The sequence below is a fragment of the Neodiprion fabricii genome, chromosome 4, assembly GCF_021155785.1.
Source record: "Neodiprion fabricii isolate iyNeoFabr1 chromosome 4, iyNeoFabr1.1, whole genome shotgun sequence".
NCBI lineage: Eukaryota > Metazoa > Arthropoda > Insecta > Hymenoptera > Diprionidae > Neodiprion > Neodiprion fabricii.
The window spans coordinates 18,281,230-18,300,427 of NC_060242.1; the positions used below are offsets into that span (position 1 = coordinate 18,281,230).

Sequence of the window (19,198 nt, forward strand, 5' to 3'; positions counted from 1 at the left end):
TCTTGGTGCTTGTACCCTTTGTGAGGACCCCCCGAAGGCTGCCGTGCCCGGCAGAGTCTCGTTTGGCTGTGAATTCAGCAACGGTAAATGGCGAGAATTTGAAATGGGATAAAAGTAGTATGTATTAATACGTTCGCCATTGGCGAATTTCGCGAAGTTGGCTGACGGCTGGGCGGCGCAAAAATATCCAACAGCAAACTCGAAGAACCGAGCGACGCCGCCAGGTGGGTTTTGTTAATTATTGTTGAGTTTTAGCCGGCGTAGTAGGCATTCATTTCTTTTCTTTTCTCTCTCTCCCTCTCTCTCTCTTTCTCTATCTCCTCTCTTTCTCTGTCGCAAATGGGAGAAAATCGACTCGCGTTCCTGCCCGGAAGCGTAGTTTGAGCACGCATCCCGTGTGATTGTGAATCGTGAATGCAGGGACCGAATCGCGACTATCTTCTCGCTCCTCCCGCCCGACGCGACGCGAGACGAAGGCAAGGCATCGTCGCGTCGCCGGTCGGCGTGCTCCACGAATTCATCCACATAAACGTAATTCCGACCAGACTTGACCCACATCGTTATTACGACGGGGAGTCTCGGTGCGGATAATATATATTGCTGAAAGTGAATTACCGATATATCACCTGCTCTCACAAGTCGCCCCTGGTCACGGCGGTCGGGGCTCGATTGTTCATTGGCACTGCAAGGCGGCTACGACGCACGACGATCACTGCTACTCGACGATGTATTAAACGCGACCCACGACGACCGGCGGACGAGCACAGAAACGCACTTACAAGCTTTACAACTTCGGTTCTTCCTTCGCTCACGGCGGCGGTACCTCGATGGAACGCAAATCAGTCTCTCGTTTCTTCTCTCCCTTCTTCACTTCTTCTCTCGCCTAGACTCGAGTCAGTCTCTCGATAACTCCAACTCGCCGGCCAGCCGCTACGATCCGCCTCGTTTCGTACGCTACCGCAGGCGGCGCCACCGGTCGACGCCCCGCTTTCCCCCCTTGGAGCGACTAACGCTTCGACCGCGCTCACTGCTCGAGTCAAAAACTACCGCAGCGCCTCTCGCGCACGAGGTTTTCAACATTGTTGCGCTTCCGGCCCGCCAATTGTCGGCGGTATTGAACGATGATAGCAATGAAGTTGTCCGCAGGAAAATTAAATTTTCACTCTATCGTCGATGTTGATGGATAATATGCAACTTTGATTGTGAATTTTTTATTTTTTTGGGAAACACTCAAAAATACAAAGGTTACAGACTTTCAAGTTTCTTTTTGACTTCATTATTAGGTTGTTTAAAACTGGGAATAATTCTCCGAGTTTGAGAAATTTTCGATATCTAAAAGCAGTTTGCTATTAAATTGGGATCCTTCATTTCGAAATAAACAATAAAAAGAGTGGAAAACAAGCCCGTGGGGTTGTTCATACCAATGAAAATTAGAGTTTCAATAAAAAAAATTGTATATTCGGTTTAGTCGCGCCCTTCGCAGAGATTCTTGGGTAATTTGGAAGTCGTGCAATATCATACTTAAAATATTAGATTCGATTTTTGGTACACTACAATGATTAGTAGCAAATGAAATATTTTTATAGAAACATTCATTTGCGATATGATGTCATATTTTATGACGTAGGGTTTGACTAAATCAAACAGACAGACTGTACGTGGAAGAACGTTTGTATCGTTGCGCTTCACTCCAACAGTTTGGGGTGAACTAACGTTCAAGAGCTTATTACGAAGCCTGTCGGAATTTACCTCTCCGAAATTTCATATCCTGTAATAGTTCTACACTAGAGCCACTTATCCAGCCGAATAAAATTTAGAGAAAATAAAAAAAATTGGCTTTAAAGTAGGCTGTTAATCATTCCAAACTTTCAGCATCGGCCGAAAGAATACGACCGTTCTGCTGAGTATTCTTACATTCTTCATATACATCAAACAATATCGATAGCTGGTATCTAGAAGAACGTTGCCATTCTTGCAGCGGATCCCTCGAGGTCAAACCCACATTTAAGAATATTACAAAGCCTATCTATTAAAGTTTATTCGTCATGATTTTGAACGTAGTAATACTCGTGTAACACAGCTATAATTAAGGTATACAAAATGATGGACAATTAAATTTCGAAAGGATTGTGTAATATGCTTAAATGTGGATTACCTCAGGAAGAATTTGGCTTTACTACCAACGATGGTATTGTTCTTATAAGTTCCTTCATATTTTTTGATTACACTTTGTTAGTGAAATAGTTTGTGCTTTGTGTTTGTATTGAACATTCTCGTCGTGACTTGGATGATTTTTGTCTATTTTAATCTATCGGCTTTAGAATTAGTTCGACTAATTCAAGTCAATGGCAGTTCTGATATCCTCCTACTTAATCTGTGCAGAAAAATCACGCAATGATATACGGAGAGCTCCAGTTTTATAATTTTTGTGTTATACAGATTCTGGATCATTGAGACGAATTTTTTTTTTTTTATGCCCTTGCACTAAGTATTTCAGCGTATTGCAATGAATCTCTAAACAGTGATCAAACAATTGATCTGAGTGAATAGAATTTTGTAAGGTATACGAAAAAGTTCCCTATAAATCGATAATCATTTTAGGGAAAGTAATGCAAGAACAGAAAGAAAGTAGAAATAATAAAGATTCAGCGAAAAAAGGAATTCAGTCATAAAATTTGTACGAATGACCGTGCAGAATAATTATATTGCATACAATAATAATAATTCTTATTGTTATAACATATTCTACACGATTGAGTATCTCCGGAACACGTTTCGCATGCTTGTTTGCGAAAAAATGTACCGAGATCACCGTACACAATACGAAAAAGAAACAAACATGTAGATGGAAAAAAAAAAACATCTCACCACAGGGAAAGTCGCAAGGAATTTCAAATCTCACTTTTTATGGTCACCTCGACAAACGTGCGAGTTATAATCGTCGCCCGCGGTGGAAACGAGAATTAATGAGGTGCGAATCACAGGCAACTGCCGATACACAAACACGATTCTTGTGATTGTGTTGATACACACGCGCGTCTACCGCTCGGCCCCTGTAAAGTAGTGAAGAATTACGACAGAGGGAAGAGAGAGAGGGAGAGAGAAAGAGAGAGAGGGAGAGAGAAAGAGAGAGAGAGAGAGAGAGAGAAAGAAGCCGGCTGGGTAGTCGCCGTGGTGTCGAAAAACCTGACGCACCTGTCGTGCTACGGTTCTTGGAAAATCCCATGTACATATGTATGACATAATCCATACGCGGTATGGTATGAGGCGTAGAAGCGAAACTTCAATATTTTCACACGCTGATACTCGATCGATTAGAAATAATCATTAATTCAAAGGCGTGCAACTGGAAAATGCCGCCTAAGGATATGAAATCCAACTTTCCTGCGTAGACGGTAGCATCTAACGTATGGATGAAAGTTGGGTTGCCCGTCCGTAGGCGGCATTTTCCCTCGACGATAATCTTCCCAGGTAGTAAATCACAAAACCTTTCGTAGAACCTTAAGCTGTTTGGGTTGGAGAGGGGCCTTGGAAAAGGGTTGTCCCAAAGGGAAACACACTGATGGATAAAACCATAGACTTATCGTTAGACACGGATGTCGAACCGTATGGTCGAAGCCTAATACGCGAATTAATATTTCCAGAAGAGAATTTGTTGCATAAATAAATATTTGACAGGCGAATTTTATCGCTGTCAGCGTAAATGCACTCCGAAATCTGTGCGTAGATGTCGGTTTATAGCTCGAGTGAAACCGTAATTCAAACGGCTTGTTTATTGGAAGGGGACGAACGGTAATGGTATACTTTCGAAATGAGGAAACTCGATGAAGAAACTGGAAACGGATTGCGGAACGTATAATATACCTGCAATGTACATACATAGGTATACATTTACATGACACATAAGCAGACGGAAGCGGACGTGGGTATTGGTTATCCCCAATCCGCTTATTGATTCATCGTCGAAGTGTCTATAGTACATAGTACATAGGAACATACAGTGACCTGGAAAAGTTCTTGGAGGGTCTGATTTGGGGTTTAAGGCTTTCTGCCTTCACGCCTGCGTCACGTGCTTTATTTCTCGCCCGGCTTCGTCGTCTAACTTATTCTCTACTCTACCATGATGCCAAAGCCTCGTCAGATAAATCTTCGCTGTCAATCCGTTTAGTATTTACAGCGCATTTTTTGTCTCATTTCGAAACGGGCCGCGGTAGAGAAAGAGAAGCGATAACGTTTCATGTTCTGGGACACTTTCTTGTACGGGAAAATTGATCACATATTCACGTCCAAAGTCACAGCGATGGTCCTGCTTGATAATCGATTATGCCTACAGAATTACAAACACTGCTGACAAAAAATTTAATCACCTTTATCGGCCGAGCATCTGAACTTAAATGTTCGCCTGTTAATAGGCAACTTATCTTTCACGGTTTACCTCTCGCAACAATGCAACAATGTAACACATCAAAGGAAGAAAACACGCAATATTTTTATTACACAACACTATTTCACATGGTCAAAGTTTGGGTAAAATGATTTGGAATTTTATTTTTACTTGTGCTCTGAGTTCCTGCCTTTAATTTCTGGTTTATTTCAGATCTTCTGCATTTTTGAATTCCTACCATTGCGTGTACTGCAAAACCTCATGGCGAAGGCATTACTTCTTCCGATATTCTATACGCATGTCGACGAACCCTTTTGAAAATACAAATAAATTATACGCCTTACATATAACTTGAAACACTATTGTTAAAATAAATATTCTGCAAACAATCGCATAATAGTACAACACGTAGAACAAAAGATAGACTGCAGATCGTGAAAAAGCATAAAGACTCTATTTTCCAATAACATTGAATTTTGCAGCAACTTCTAGTTTCTATTATTCAACTGTGAAATCTATAAATTCTGAAGTAGTGTCACGAATGTCACGACCACACATGACCTGAATCTATTCTATTTCAATGGTAATGTGTGCAGTAGAAAACAAATATTTCACATCCCGACTCATTATAAAACCGTGAAAACGGCAAAACTGAAAATGGGAAATTGATTTTTTGGCAAAAACATGGTTATACGTAATAAATAATTATGAGAAAAAGTAATTCGCAGCTACTGGAAAAATTTTGCTCGAGAATCTAAAAAACAGACTAAAATTAAAACTGATTAAATTACATATAAATGTATGAAGATTAGCAGCTTTTGTTTAATCGTACAATTATGCGATAAATTTGTTTTAAAAACTGACAAAATGTAATATAAACTTGTAAATGACTAAATTTACTATTGAACTAAACATGTAACGTAGCTCTGTAATAATTAGTTCGGGTAATAGTTACCAGAATTTTGTTATTCTTGCAGATACAATACGTTGACTGAAAAACACTCGCACTCGACGAAAATCCGCCTACTTTCGGCACATGTAATACAATGTACTATTTCCTATGGTAAAGAAAAAAAGTATCACTTATCAGAATTTATGAACGAAACGACGTTTTCATTTCACCTATTAGTTTGAGATAAATTTTGGGTTTTCATGTATCTAATGGATGCTCCTCTCTTCGATGCAAAACAAGCATAATTGGTCACAATTTTGGAATAAAAATATCCATTTTAGATTACTCGCAAAATGAAAAAAAAAAAGAATATCCAGCGTCGCCCCATTTTGCCTCGTGAAGAACAAATCTTTGCTCGTAGTGTAGAAAGTGGAATAATTTAGTTAACTATGATCAAACTGCAGGAATAAAAGAATGTCAGTCAAATTTTCATAATAAACTGTATGTTTTTTTCCTCAAACAGCCGACCTTGCTCCGATTTCCTCCATCGAGCCCGAAAGCAGGTCATCGGTTTACCTCAAAGTACGGAAAGTTGGAGTCGCGTGATTCCTAAATTCAGCCTGTCATTGAATTTATACAATATAATCAGGCGCCAGGGAATATTGGCAGCTGGAGATTGACGCAACAACGCATTGACGCACTGAATTTCCGATAATTGCTTCCCGTTCCACCTAAAATGGTAATTGAATCTGATGCTCCGGAGCGACCAGGCACAGCCCACTATCAACCAAGTTGAGAGTATCAATTTGTTTATGGAGAAGCCGCGAGTGCAGTGTAGGAGGAGGAAGTTAAGGACGAACAGAAGGAGGTCTCGGATTCTCCGAAAATAGATTACATTTCACAAATAGTTCAAAGGTCGATCCGATCTTCCAGCGGTTTGTCAGATTCCGCGTCGAATCTATAAAATATATATTGTTAGAATTTTCCAACGACTTCAATTCGATCATGTGGATTTTTTATTCGTTTCTTAACGGATTTTTGTTTCACGTGAGAAATTTCTTTTTGATTCTGAGTAGCAAGGGGCATTATCTGATAAAAATTCGTTACTAATTGCGTCTTGATTTCGAGGTAAGAAAAAACTGTAAAATTACGTGTATATTTTATGAATAAAAAGAAATAAAATGTACACAAATTATATTTGTTTTTGGTAATTGACTTTCGTTTATTTCCAAATTTTTCCAACCAATATAGGTATCATTTTTCATCTTAATTGCAAAACATAAATGTAATTTGTATTTCACGTACACTTCAACATGCAAATTATATTAAATTACAAGACTTGCAAACTGTATCCGACTGATTATCATTTTTCGCCCGTCACTCATTCGGAGTCCTGGTTTCTTAGCAATTTTTTTCTTCCTCAATATACGACACGAAAAGTCAGTTCTAAAATGACAAGCAAAAATCTAAAAAGAAGGAAAGACGAGACAGCGGAAATAACGTTGCCGTTTCGACACCTTGCGGCTCGAGGTGATTGAAGACACAAGATTGAAGATAAACAGCGACGAACTTCACCTACATCTCTTCTATCGGGTTATTCCCGTGATTTACGACTTCCAAGAGTCAATTTTTTAAGTCTAGTTTCACGGTGAGAATTTTGAACAGTGAGGCACTTAAGGACGTGTCAAACGTATAATACGGTCCAACCACAAAGTGATATAAAATAAAAAAATATGTCATCGCAAAGCTTTCAATAAAAAAAAAAAAAAAAAAAAAAAAACTGACAACCAATAGTTCCACATGTATAACAAAGTTCGATTATTCGTAACTTTATAAATATTTAATCAAATTGAATCCAGCAGCAACAAGCCGATTAAATGTAATAAAACATTTGTACCAAAATGCTTTGTCGCTATAATAATTTTAATAATTCATTCGCCAAAGGTGGTAGAAATGCATGATAAACTAGACGACTGACAAGGTCTGCATCAAGTCGTGTTATAACTAGTAAATAACCGTACATACCTGTACGCAAACTTTACTCACCGAACACGATTATGTATCCCCTGAGATAATTGCCCCGAGTGCAGAAACTCGACGTTCCCGGTAACAACATAAACTTCTCATAAGCTAAAGCGTATATTACCGTAACTGCAACCGCATCCTAATTTATACGGCTTATTCCTCGTCCTGTCCGTGTTACTTACAATTAGCCTATCAGTATTGCCCGCTAAGTTATGATTCCGGAGACTTTTTGTCTCTATCTCATTTTCGGAATGATCCTAGAATACAATTATTTGAAAGCAATATTTTCTTGTTTGTTTTTTTCTTTGTTTTAATCTGAAAAAAATTGTCGCAAAAACAGCAGCGAAAGATTCCTCGTGGAAAAGCATCTCTCAAATCCAAGTTCAGAAGGTTTGGGTCAGATTTGGTAGAATTTCTCTACTTTATGGATACGGAAAGATACGTTTTTTTTTTTTTACTTGTTACTTTTCCTCTCATTTTTATTGTCATTTGATCTTCATATTGGAAACGTTTTACGGTTTCGTAACGAATAAAATTCTCTCCAAGAGCATGATTTCAATTTATTTTTAAGGTCAACGGTTTTATAACCGAGGTAATTGAATTCTAACCTCAGGGCGGTTTACATTTAAGATGAGATGTATGATTGAAAAAAGGCAGAATGGTATGATACCTTGAAAGTTGTTTTTTTTTCTCGCAGATCCGTATTTTTCTTTTTCTTTTTTAAGCCTCTTAGAATTGACGGGTGACAATTGTTGAACGTCATCAAACTTGATCAACCTCAGTTCCGCTTGTTCAATCTTTATTCCGCAATACTTTCGTACTGAAAAAATTTAGAGCAGATTCTAGTAACGAACCTTACGTATAAAATCTCTGGCGTGAATTTTCAAACAATGTTCTACCGAGCTTTCTTATCGTGACCGAAATTGGCACAGAGTGTTTTCTACGCGGAGCCAAGAACGAAATGACTATAAGAAATATTCGAATCTGGCGTAATTCGAGCCACCCGCCCTCTCTGATATCCTCGTAATAAAGAACGGACAATGGCAATTTATACACGTATATATTTGAGAAGATGCGAGGCTATGCGAATGGTTAAGGGAGTCGGCTGGGACGCAATCAAACCCTTCCCCACAAACCGAGATTCATCTTCTTTTCATCTTCTCGTCTTCTCGTCTTGTCAGTTCCAGCTTGACGCGTCGCCGGTCGAGTTCGTCTTGGATGGACGTGGAGGATGGTATAAGTGGGGGCTGGAGGGTTGAGAAATTGCTCGGTGAGACAGATGGGGCTAACTGTAATGGAGCAGGAATTACATGATTTATGACTAGGACTGCTGCTCGGCACCGAGGAAGAACGAAACGGGCAGAGTTGTCAGAGTTGCAGGATCAGGTACCGAGTTCACTTGAGAAACGAACCTCCTCGCACCTCGCCAAAAAAGGTTTGACAAACCTCGCGCGCGGCCACACTGAGAGAAATTTTTAGCTTCGGTTACCGCTCGGTCCTTAACTATTTTCATTTTTTATCAAAATAGAAAAATATAGCTCTAGGTAGAAAATGAAAATTACTTTTCTATCCGTTACTATTCTTTCTCACTACGATCACTGTTACCATATTTTCTTGCAACTGTCGCGAAAATTTAATGCTTGTGCAACGATAAATTGACGGTGAAGCCTTGTTTAGCTAAAAAAGTAGAGTAAACCGAACAAACTTATTTTGCATTGCAATTACCAAAAAAGGATCGACGATAGCGCAAAATGGTTACGCGTACCTCGTTTATTGTAATTCCAACAATATTGAAACAGTTTTTTTTAACGATACCTGTTTTACTCAATTTTTATAGTTTCTATAACAAATGAAATTTTTCACAGTTCACTTAACAGCTATCTTAAATAGAGTTCTGAATGGAGTGCAACCCAAGTTCTGAATTGGTGCGAATCGCGTCACCGATTTCTTTGGAATTTCAAATAAATTTTTCAATACGGGCTTTGTGGGTAAAAATTTCGATTTAGATGTAATTCGGAAAATTCATAGTCTAAACTGAGAGATGTGATTATCTTTCAATTTCTGTGCCTTTGAGCCTTATCGGGTACCAAAAACACGTTGATTAACTTCATCGCGATTTAAGCATATTTTCTTTTTTTTTTGTCTCTAATTTTTAGTACTTCCTGTTGTACCAAAAAATATGACAACTGCACTTTTTGTGGACAAGGATTCCGATATTTTTGAATATGAAATTCATTACCTGGTATATTCTGAGGAACTGATATTTTGAATTCTGTAGATGAGAAGGGAATGGAAATAAATTGTTTTTATTTACGTATGTGAAAAAGTAAACATTTTGGAGTGTATCCTGAGATTTTGAGAGTGGGATGAAAATAAGATTACTGCAATTGAATCGGTATAAATTTTGAATATTGGGTATTATAAGAATTCATTTCTAAGCAAAACGGATTTTTGTTTCAAATCTTGTTTTTGGAGAAGATGATTTTATACGCTTTTCTGTATTTGCTCTACTTCTGTTACAATCTGCGATTTTATTTTTAGATTAGTCGTTTGCGATGTAAATTTTTGAGAAAAGAACCCAACACAAATTCGAATGAATTGTGGAGGATAAATCAATGACTCGATGGAGACATGTCACATTTTTGCAAAGTACTATACGAGGTCCGTTTACAAAATATCAGCAACTTCAATTTTGAAATGGTGTCAATAATCCGAACGCTGCAGGATGAAAATTCGAACAAATTGTAAATAAATATCATAAAACTATAAATTGTTTAATATATGACAAATTCTGTGTAAAAAAATTATAAGAAAATCAAATACTGAACCTGCCTATGTTTCAAAGATTTAGACGATAAAATTTCAAATTTGAGTCACGTATCGTGTAATATCCATGATCTGCCTGCCTTGATCGCATCCCGAAATTAATTTTCACGTAAAAGCGAAAACGTGATCGTGTCTACAAATCTAACTACACATTAGAAAAATCTGTCAAGGATTTTGGTGGAATATAATAATTTGATGCCCATCTGATACTATATTAGGTGTTCAATTTCCGAATTGACTATAAAAATAAATTGTTCTGTAATAGTTAATTAATACGGATGGAAAAAGAATTACTTTTTCACTGTTTTCACGATTCCTTTTCACTTGGTCAATAATTTGTTTGGTGCGTATATCAAAAATTTTTTTCAATCTAGCAGCAAGTAAATATTGGATAAGGACTATTTAACAATCGAGACATTTTGGATACCCAAAATATTGACTTGATACAATTTCCATTTGGGTAAATTTTTTCAAAATCGAATGTTTATTTCAGGTATTTGGAACGTTTCCAATTACTCGAACAGTCGTTATTTAATATCCACTTGTTGTTGAGATATAAAAATGTATCCAACACCCATCGCATTGATTGTGGTAAATTTATTGGGTTATCCAGTACCGCCTAGGTATTATTTGAATCAAACAAATCAGTGTTCGAGTAAAAACAAGTCAGCGAGAACGAGTAAAAACACTAACTGATATAAAATCTATTATTTTGTTCAGTGAACCAGCCAATTTCTTCAATGTCTCCAATCTTGAAATCACCTTTTTTTTTTGAAAAGAGCGATGTTTTCCCGTCCATTTTGCTGGGTCATACCGATGTATATTATACATCATCGTCGCGATCTCTGTCATTTTTTTGGGTACGTGTGTTGCAGAGCGCAACGTGTCGCCTACAATTAACAAGGCCTGATTAAACAAGCAGCAGCAGCCCGGCTCGTTTCGTCTCTCGGTGTCCGGGGAGGAGGGATCGCGGGGATTAGATGGGGTAAAAATAAAAGGAGAGAATAAAGAAGAAAGGAGCGGAGAGGAGAGGAGAGAAGAGGAGATAGGAGAACAATGCCTACGGATCATGAAAGAGGGTCTCCACCCTCCGGGTACTCGGCTTGTCCGGCTTGGGTTCGAGGCACGAAAGCTCGGCACGAAAGCTCCGCACAAGGTGTGTATGCACAATTAGTAGCCTTGGATCCGGAACACCGGGCTGCACCCTGCAAACCCAGCCTTTGAGAACCGAGGGTGCTGAGATCGAGAGTTTTGAGGATCGCTTTATGACTCCCAAAAAAGCCCCCTCCCCCCCGGAACCCCGTACGCGTAGGAAGTTACGGAGAGTCCACTTTATATGGCTTTTAGACGCGAACGTGTTGCAATTTTAAATAAAATAAAAAAAAAATCTAAAATTTACAGCGGTTCGCGTTTACAAATGATACGTGGAGAGAGAAATTTATAGTTCCGGTTAACGCTCCTAGTCCTTAACTATTTTCACTTTTTACCACGATCGAAAAATATATTTCTAGTTTTGTAGCCGTTACCTAGAGTCTAGTATCTCTTACTATTCTTTCGTATTACGATCACTGTTACTATATTTTCTTGCAACTGTTGCGAAAATTTAATGCTTTTAGAACAATAAATTGGCGTTAAAGCCTTGTTTGACTAAAAAAGTATAGTAAACCGAAGAAACTGATTTTGCGTTGCGATTGACAAAAAAGGATCGACGATAGCGCAAAATGGTTACGCGTACCTCGTTTTTCGTAATTCCGACAATATTCAAACTGTTTTTTTAACGATGCCTGTTTCACTGAGTTATTCTAGTTACCGTAACGAATGAAATTTTTCTCAATGTACATGTAATGCGTAATTAATTACCCTGTGACCCATTTTCCAGTCGTGACGTCAGCACCTTACGACAAATATAGCGAATCGTTAGCGCGTGATCGGCTAGCCGCTGAATGAGTCTTCCAAAATTCAATAACTCACGTTCAATTGAAAGAAAAAAGGAACAAACAAAAAAAAGTATATCGGTAGATTCAACGTTGGAATAATTGAAATATGCAGTATCAACAACGTTAATTTACTGAACAGTTACTCGTAGCTGTTCAATTTCTTGTGATTTCAGCGATATTCAAATCGCTATGGTAACGATACTCATTTTGTTGAAATTTTTTAACGAATATGTTATTATGAAATTTTCCCTACGCTCTGTGCATTGATCAGAATTTCTTATTCCCATCATGCAACGGGTGATAAAGCTGATATAACTCGAGCTTAATATCTGCTCGTTATAAATCGCGATCGATAGCGTAACATATTTACAGCGTTTTTTTTTTGTTCTGTTTCTTCAAGTTGAAAGTCACATAATTATGTTACGTAGTGTTTGCATAATGAATTCAAGATGAATAAATCACAAATTATTTAAAATTCAGGAAGCAAATTCGTTTGCAGGTAAATTGATACAGGTACAGATGCGATGTACCTTTAAATTTGAATTCCCGATTTCAATCGGTCGAAAGTGTAGATATTAGATTTGAAAAAAATTATCCGATGTATTTTTTGGTTTGAAACTTTCATCGTTCGAATTACTTGGTAATCATATTTTTAGCGTCTGCGATAAAACATGACACAACATAAATACTGTCTACCTACGGATAGTGAAATGTAAATTATAAATTGTTTTTCTCGGAATAAATTTAAATTAAGAATATTTGGATAACAATTTGAGGTGTATAACTGGTGCGTATATAATTGCTATTCGCCGTTCGTTTCGCTCGTCGTCGTCAGAGGTTAACAAGTGCTTGAGGAAAACGAACCACGCGGTCCTTTGCAGAGTTGGCAATTTGCGTGATTTGTGGTTAATTCCATCGTGTAGTCGCCGGGTTCCCGACCTGCGGTGAATAAGTCGCGCTAAATATTCGACTGGAAAATCTGCAGCCTGTTATACTGAGCTGATGCTGTTGCTCTTGCTGCTACTCTTGCAAGGCGTTTAAAATCTCAATTTCGCGCCCCGTCTGTTCGCTGATACCTTATTAAGCCCTCGAGAATGTTGAGGGTTCGATAAAAATGAAAACAAACAACGAATAAACGAGCGAAATTGGTAACAGGGTGCTTCCAAGACTCATCAAGCAGCGCTGAAAAGTTTGAGTGCGTAAACATGCTCAAACTGAAAAAAAAATGTCATATGTTTTGGATAATTAATAGAAAATAACGTGCGTAACACCTACTTTCAAATACTTATACACATTTTCCAGTTATCGCGACATTCAATCTGTTTGTTTAATTTACTACTTTATTTCAGTTAAGTAAAGCCTTGACGTCAATTTATTCTTGCACCAATATCTAACTATCTTAATGATTTAAAGAATATAAAGTACGCATAAGAATAGTCAAAAAGAATAATAACGCGTACTAAATTTTTTATTTACTCAGAAAGGGGAGTTTTCCCGACAATCTTCCATTTTTTGTTATCCTTCTTCCTCGTTGGAACGCCTTATACTTCTTCGGCCCTTTACATTTTCTCCCTTTATCCCTTTATAAAGTTTCACTACAGGAAGTAATTACCTTCGAGAGAGTTTACTTCCATAAATGCATATTAGATGTATTTCTATGTGTACACGTTGTATACATTAATGTACGTGTACTGCACGTAATAATATATTTTCAGACGGTGTAATCTGCTCCAGCTGAAATGCAGAGAGAAAAATTTCACGTCTCTAAGAATTACTATTTTAATCTGTTTCACAGACGTAGCAAAAATTCGTCAGAGTTAATCAGCTTGCAAACACTTTCTACAGTTTCATGATTTTACAATCTGAATAAGCAGTCGCCAAGTTAATCATTTCAGGTACTTTTACGTTACGTCAATGCCGATGACTTGAGATACTTGAGATATTTGAAGAGAGCATAATAGAAAATTTCCACAACTATAAATCGACGAGATTCCTGAGATAATTATTCTATCAAATAATATCAGTACCCCGAATAGCAAAATTCCTGTAAGAATGATTATACAGAAATATATTTGCACGTTTAAAAAATTTTATAATACGTAGTATATAAGAATTCAGGATAAAAATTTATACGCCAAAGAATAATTAATTTATTTCGTATAACTTGCATGGTTGCATGTGTGTGTGTGTATTTTTTTAACCAATCTCTCCATTCGTCGAGTCAAAAAGCACAGCAATTCTGATCATGACAGATTTTTTTTTCGTCGTAGTCGATGAATCTTCATCTAGGAATTTTGAGGCCTGTATCTGACCCAGATCCGAGGTGAAAAAAACTTAAAAAAAAAAACTGACAACGATGACAAAAAAAAAAAAGAATAACACGGGTTTCAAATATACTTTTACAAAAAAATTCCTTGCGAATTTTATTCGATATCCTTTGATCAGAATAGAAAAAAAAAAAAACTCATACTTCGTCGTCGTGGAGACAAACTTTGAGATGGCGTAAATGATGCCTCCACTTCAGCCGCAAGCTCGTTGTGCAGTGAATACGTTTCAGAATTGCAAGTTTTTCAACTCTACGCGACGGTGTCGACGGTTGATGAACGCGGTTGAGAACTGCAGCGAAATGGAAATTCCGTTTTAAAAATCTATGAACAATGTGTGCATGCGAATACTCAACTAAAGTCAAAGTAACTTTGCGAAATGAGAATTGAAGAGAGGAAACTGAGATGCAGAATTGGTGGCTCGAGATGAATCGTTTTTGCTGAGAGTGTAACGTCTTGTGAAACTACCTATGACCGCTTTTAAATATATCTTGTAGGAGGAGAGAAAATTATTTTGAATAAAAAAGACAGTTTTTTTTTTTTTTTTGTAATTGCGTAAAATATGCAACGTTTTTTTTTCCGTCGTTACACGCGGAAAAATTTTCACCAGTTTTCGAATTTTTTGAGCTATGCTGTTATAGAGCGAAAGAAATACCTAGTTTTGATTACCATACATAGTCCTTGGCTATTTTGATTTTTTTTACCAGAACTGAATATGATTAAAATTCTAGTTTTAAACTGAAGATCAGTTTTTAACCCTTTTTTCATATTTCTAATATATATATTTGCACTTTTTATATGCACATAAATACTTTTTGGTCTGTTGGGTGCCTGAGTCATTGAAATTTCATGCAAAATTGCAATAATTTATTCACTCATATATTTGTTATAAGCTTTTGAAGTGAAAAAACTCGTTTTTTTAACACAAAAAAAAATCTCATCATTTTCGTCACGTAGACAGTTGGGGCTCTGAAATTTTTTTTACGCATTCCTCATACACAATTTTACAATATGTATTTGTTTCACAATTTTCGGTGCGCTAGTTTTTTCAAAAAAAAAAATTGTTAGTTTCGGAGTGTGAATTTTTTTACGCCATTTTCAATTTCGTAATTCTTACTTTAGAATCGTAATCTGTAATCGTGAAAACCCATAGATCACCTATGATTTTCTAAATTTGTTCAACAGAAAAACGTGCCCCTCAAGGGTTCAACTGTTCTTTTTATCATCGTCATTCGTGGTATATTTTGTCGTAAGTGAAGCCATAATTTTACGTTGGTGCAGCAGTGAATTGATGGCAAGCCATTTTTTGGCTGGAAAAATACAGCTACAAAGTAACAAACAGATTTAATTTTGTAATAACTGAAAAATGTGATGTCGACAATTATAATCACACTGAATAGTTACTTGTAAAAAATTTTCTTGTAATTTCGACAATATCGAACACATTACGGTAGCTGTATCAATTTCTCTAGAATTTTTTATCAACTCAAACTTGACGAAGTAGACGCATTTGAAACTTTTTACACGAATATCAGCGTAAATCGCGATCCCGCAATCTTTTGATCCTCCCAGTCTCATTGCTCCGAGGATCTCGTCGCAAAATCCGCCTTCTTTCTCCTTCTCCGGGGATAATAAAAGTTGAATTATTAAATTCCAAGTGTATACAGTTTGAAGATACATGCCTACCTCGGAAAATCACTTCTTACAACCTCGACGACTTCGGCTTGTTTAACGAAGTCATTTTCATTCCTCGATGATATAGTATTTCATACGCGTTTACTGATTGTCACGACATTGTTGAAATTTGGCATCTCTCTAAATAAGAAAATGTTCAATTTTGGAGTTTGCAATTTTTTAATGTGACATCATATACCGAAGAAGAAACGATAAACGGATTATATAATCGTATATATTCAAATCAATGTCATATTTTTCCAACTATCGCGACACTTTCTTCGACTCCACACACTCTGGTATTTCAAAGCATGATATTTTCTTCGAAAATACTTACAACAAAAAGGACTGTCCAACTATAATTACACAATGTCGGTATATTACAATGCCCCGTATATTATAAGAAATATATTTCTTAAGCCGTCGTTCTTTGATGAAAAAAAAAGAATAATTCGGTTTTATCACACTCAAAGAAATCGCTCGTTAATACTTCTACGAAGTACGAAGCAACATCGTGAAATTGAAGAAGGCTTTGGTTTGAGAAAAGAAAAAACAAGGAAAAAAATAAATAAATAAAAGCGATATAACTTTACTTCAATTCAAGTAAAACTGAATTGTTTCGTAGAATCAAAGAACCTCGATCAACGTTTTCTATTCTTACGATTAGATTGAACCGTGATAAGATAAATCCGCAAGCTCGAGGCAACGGTAATAATTGATTCAGCCGACAAAAAAAAAAAAAAAAAAAACAGATCCCATAGAACGCCGAATCTTTGACCGAAAGCAGAGAAGATCCGGGTAAGAAATTCCTTCCAAAGACATTCATCACTCGGCAATAGATTATATCGACAATGAGTGGAATACGAGCGGAATGAATGACCGCTTTGGGAAATGAAATGGTCCAGAATTCGAGAGTAATAAGCGAGAAAGAGGACATTGGATTGAAATGGTCCCGATCGTAGTTTCGAGGTAAGAAAGAGACGAGGCGAAATCGAAGGAGCGGCAAGATAGCGGCGATGAAAGAGAGAGAGAGGAGGAGGAGCAAGGATAATAAGAAAAAGTAAAAGCCCGAACGAAGTTCGTATTGATTTGCGGGTTGAATTTCAACCGATTACTTTTCAACTCTGTGCACTAGACTGCATGAAAAATTCACGGCGCAGGAGCTCCTCTTTCCACGCGCGATGTCGAATGGCTCGATATCAAAACGACAGCTCGGATTCGCGTAAGGTTCGCAATTATCGCAAGCCTTCTTCCCAACTTCTAGTCGAATTAAATCTCGTTACCATAACGCTTATTGTACAATTATATAATGTTATACGTACAGACGGGGTTCTACATTGATAATAAACTTTCAATTACTAAAGATTTTAATATCCCGGCCGGGGGGAATCTTCCCTGAATAAGTTCAACGAGCCAGGTGGACGACCTCAGCTTTCTTCCTTCGGGACTCGCCTCCTTAATCAGGGATAACGACGTCCCGAGTTTAAATCACGCGATGTATTTTCGGGGTACAGCTAATGTACTCTTATTACTGAACCAAGCCTGCAGCTTGCGTTAAGTGGGTCAGAAAGGTTATTAGTTCATGGTAATTGAGACTGACTCTTATGGTGAGAATTTTCCTCAGGTTTAATTAAACGGCGAGATGGAGCATTGAAAATGTTCAAAGTTCCATACTTTTGGCTAGTCGAATAACGAATCAAGGTTCAAGACTTGTACAACCGTATGAATAAACGTGTTTTTCTTTTGCTGCAAGCCTGTATCCAAAATCCTAGAGAATACCCCTCATTGGCTTACTTGAAATAAATTCCGATGATTCGATATAGCGACTTATCCGCTCCGTTGCAGTTCTGTACGAATAATGTTAACAAGTGTTAAATTCTGACGATGTTCGATTCGTGTGGAATGACGTGAAGTTGCGCGAAACTGCTAGTCGACAGTCACGTCGAGTCGCTGAAAGTTGTTTGGAGACACTTGAAATGTGAATTCATTTGCAATCATGGAGTCGCTAAAACTCGACATTATATCACGTGATGTGAGATGATTTGAATTCACTTCGAGTCACGAGAAGCTATCAATATTCGCTTCAAATAAAATAAGATAGAGTCCAGCAATAAATAAACGCTTCGTTCTTATTCTTTTGGAAAGTTGCGTTGACTGACTGTTAAGTGTTCACGTATTGGCGTATTAAATCTACTCACTCGAGCGTAGGAGTTGGAAACATTTGTGCTCATTCATTGGGTATAAAGTAGAGCTTGAAAAGGTGGCAGGTAAGCAATGGATCGAAGATGTGATGGAAGTAGATACGTATGAAGGTGAAGCTGGAAGCGAAAGGTCGGAAAAGGATAATTAACATGCGAGTGGCAAGTTCCGAAGTAAATATTAAAGTCTTTGAAGACGCTGTGAGGATTATTATCCAAGAACGTTTCAAATCGGTCTAAATTCCGTTGGCAAAGCGAAGGGCATCCAGAAGCTTGAGTAAAATCTACTTTACACGCAGTTTATTGGCTGCTAGAACACCGCAAGAAGATTCCTTGCCGCTGCAGGTATTCGACTATTCGGTTTGAAATTCCTGCCTCATCCTCTCGGATCTGTTGTACTACTGCAAGGAATTTCAAGTTGGAATACAACTTGGATTAGCGCCGCTGAAATTTTGTTCCTAATTTATGCATGGAAACGGAAGTTAAACGGGGATTTCCAAATTTGAAAGACTCAATTTAAGGACGGATTCACCGGATTGCCCGAAATAAAAGTCAGAGGAAGAGAAAAGAAAACGTTTGGAAAATCTCCAGCAGTCCTATTTGCGCCAATGACAGTGCACCGAGTGAAATTTTTAGTTCCGGTTACCGCTCGAGCGGATCGATCCTTAACTATTTTCATTTTTTACCATAATCGAGAAATATAGTTCTAGGTAGAAAATGAAAATTAGTTTTCTAGCTGTTACCACAAAGTCTAGTATCCGTTGCTATTCTTTCTCGTTGTGATCACTGTTACTATATTTTCTTGCAACTGTTGCGAAAATTTAATACTTGTGCAACAATAAATTGATGTTAAAGCCTTATTTAACTAAAAAAGTAGAGTAAACCGAAGAAACTGATTTTGCGTTGCAATTACCAAAAAGGGATCGACGATAGCGCAA

General features: G+C 37.4%; 1 protein-coding gene and 1 long non-coding RNA gene across 13 annotated transcripts in view; one reads left to right on the plus strand and one right to left on the minus strand.

The window, feature by feature from the left end:
• LOC124181015 lies at positions 1–6,371 on the plus strand. The gene is made up of 3 exons (XR_006870365.1): positions 1–224; positions 5,362–5,447; positions 5,800–6,371. It is a non-coding gene; the product is annotated as an uncharacterized LOC124181015 (long non-coding RNA).
• Positions 1–19,198, minus strand: part of LOC124181013 (poly(rC)-binding protein 3) — a 122,006-nt gene that overhangs the window by 25,140 nt on the left and 77,668 nt on the right. The window contains exon 1 of one of the 12 annotated variants that reach the window (XM_046567083.1): positions 627–934. The exons of 9 other annotated variants lie outside the window; for them this stretch is intronic. The gene's annotated coding sequence lies outside the window, so the exon portion shown is untranslated. Of the gene's footprint in view, positions 1–615; positions 935–19,198 lie in introns of those variants that run through there. 2 more of the 12 variants (XM_046567082.1, XM_046567087.1) reach the window with 2 other exon arrangements.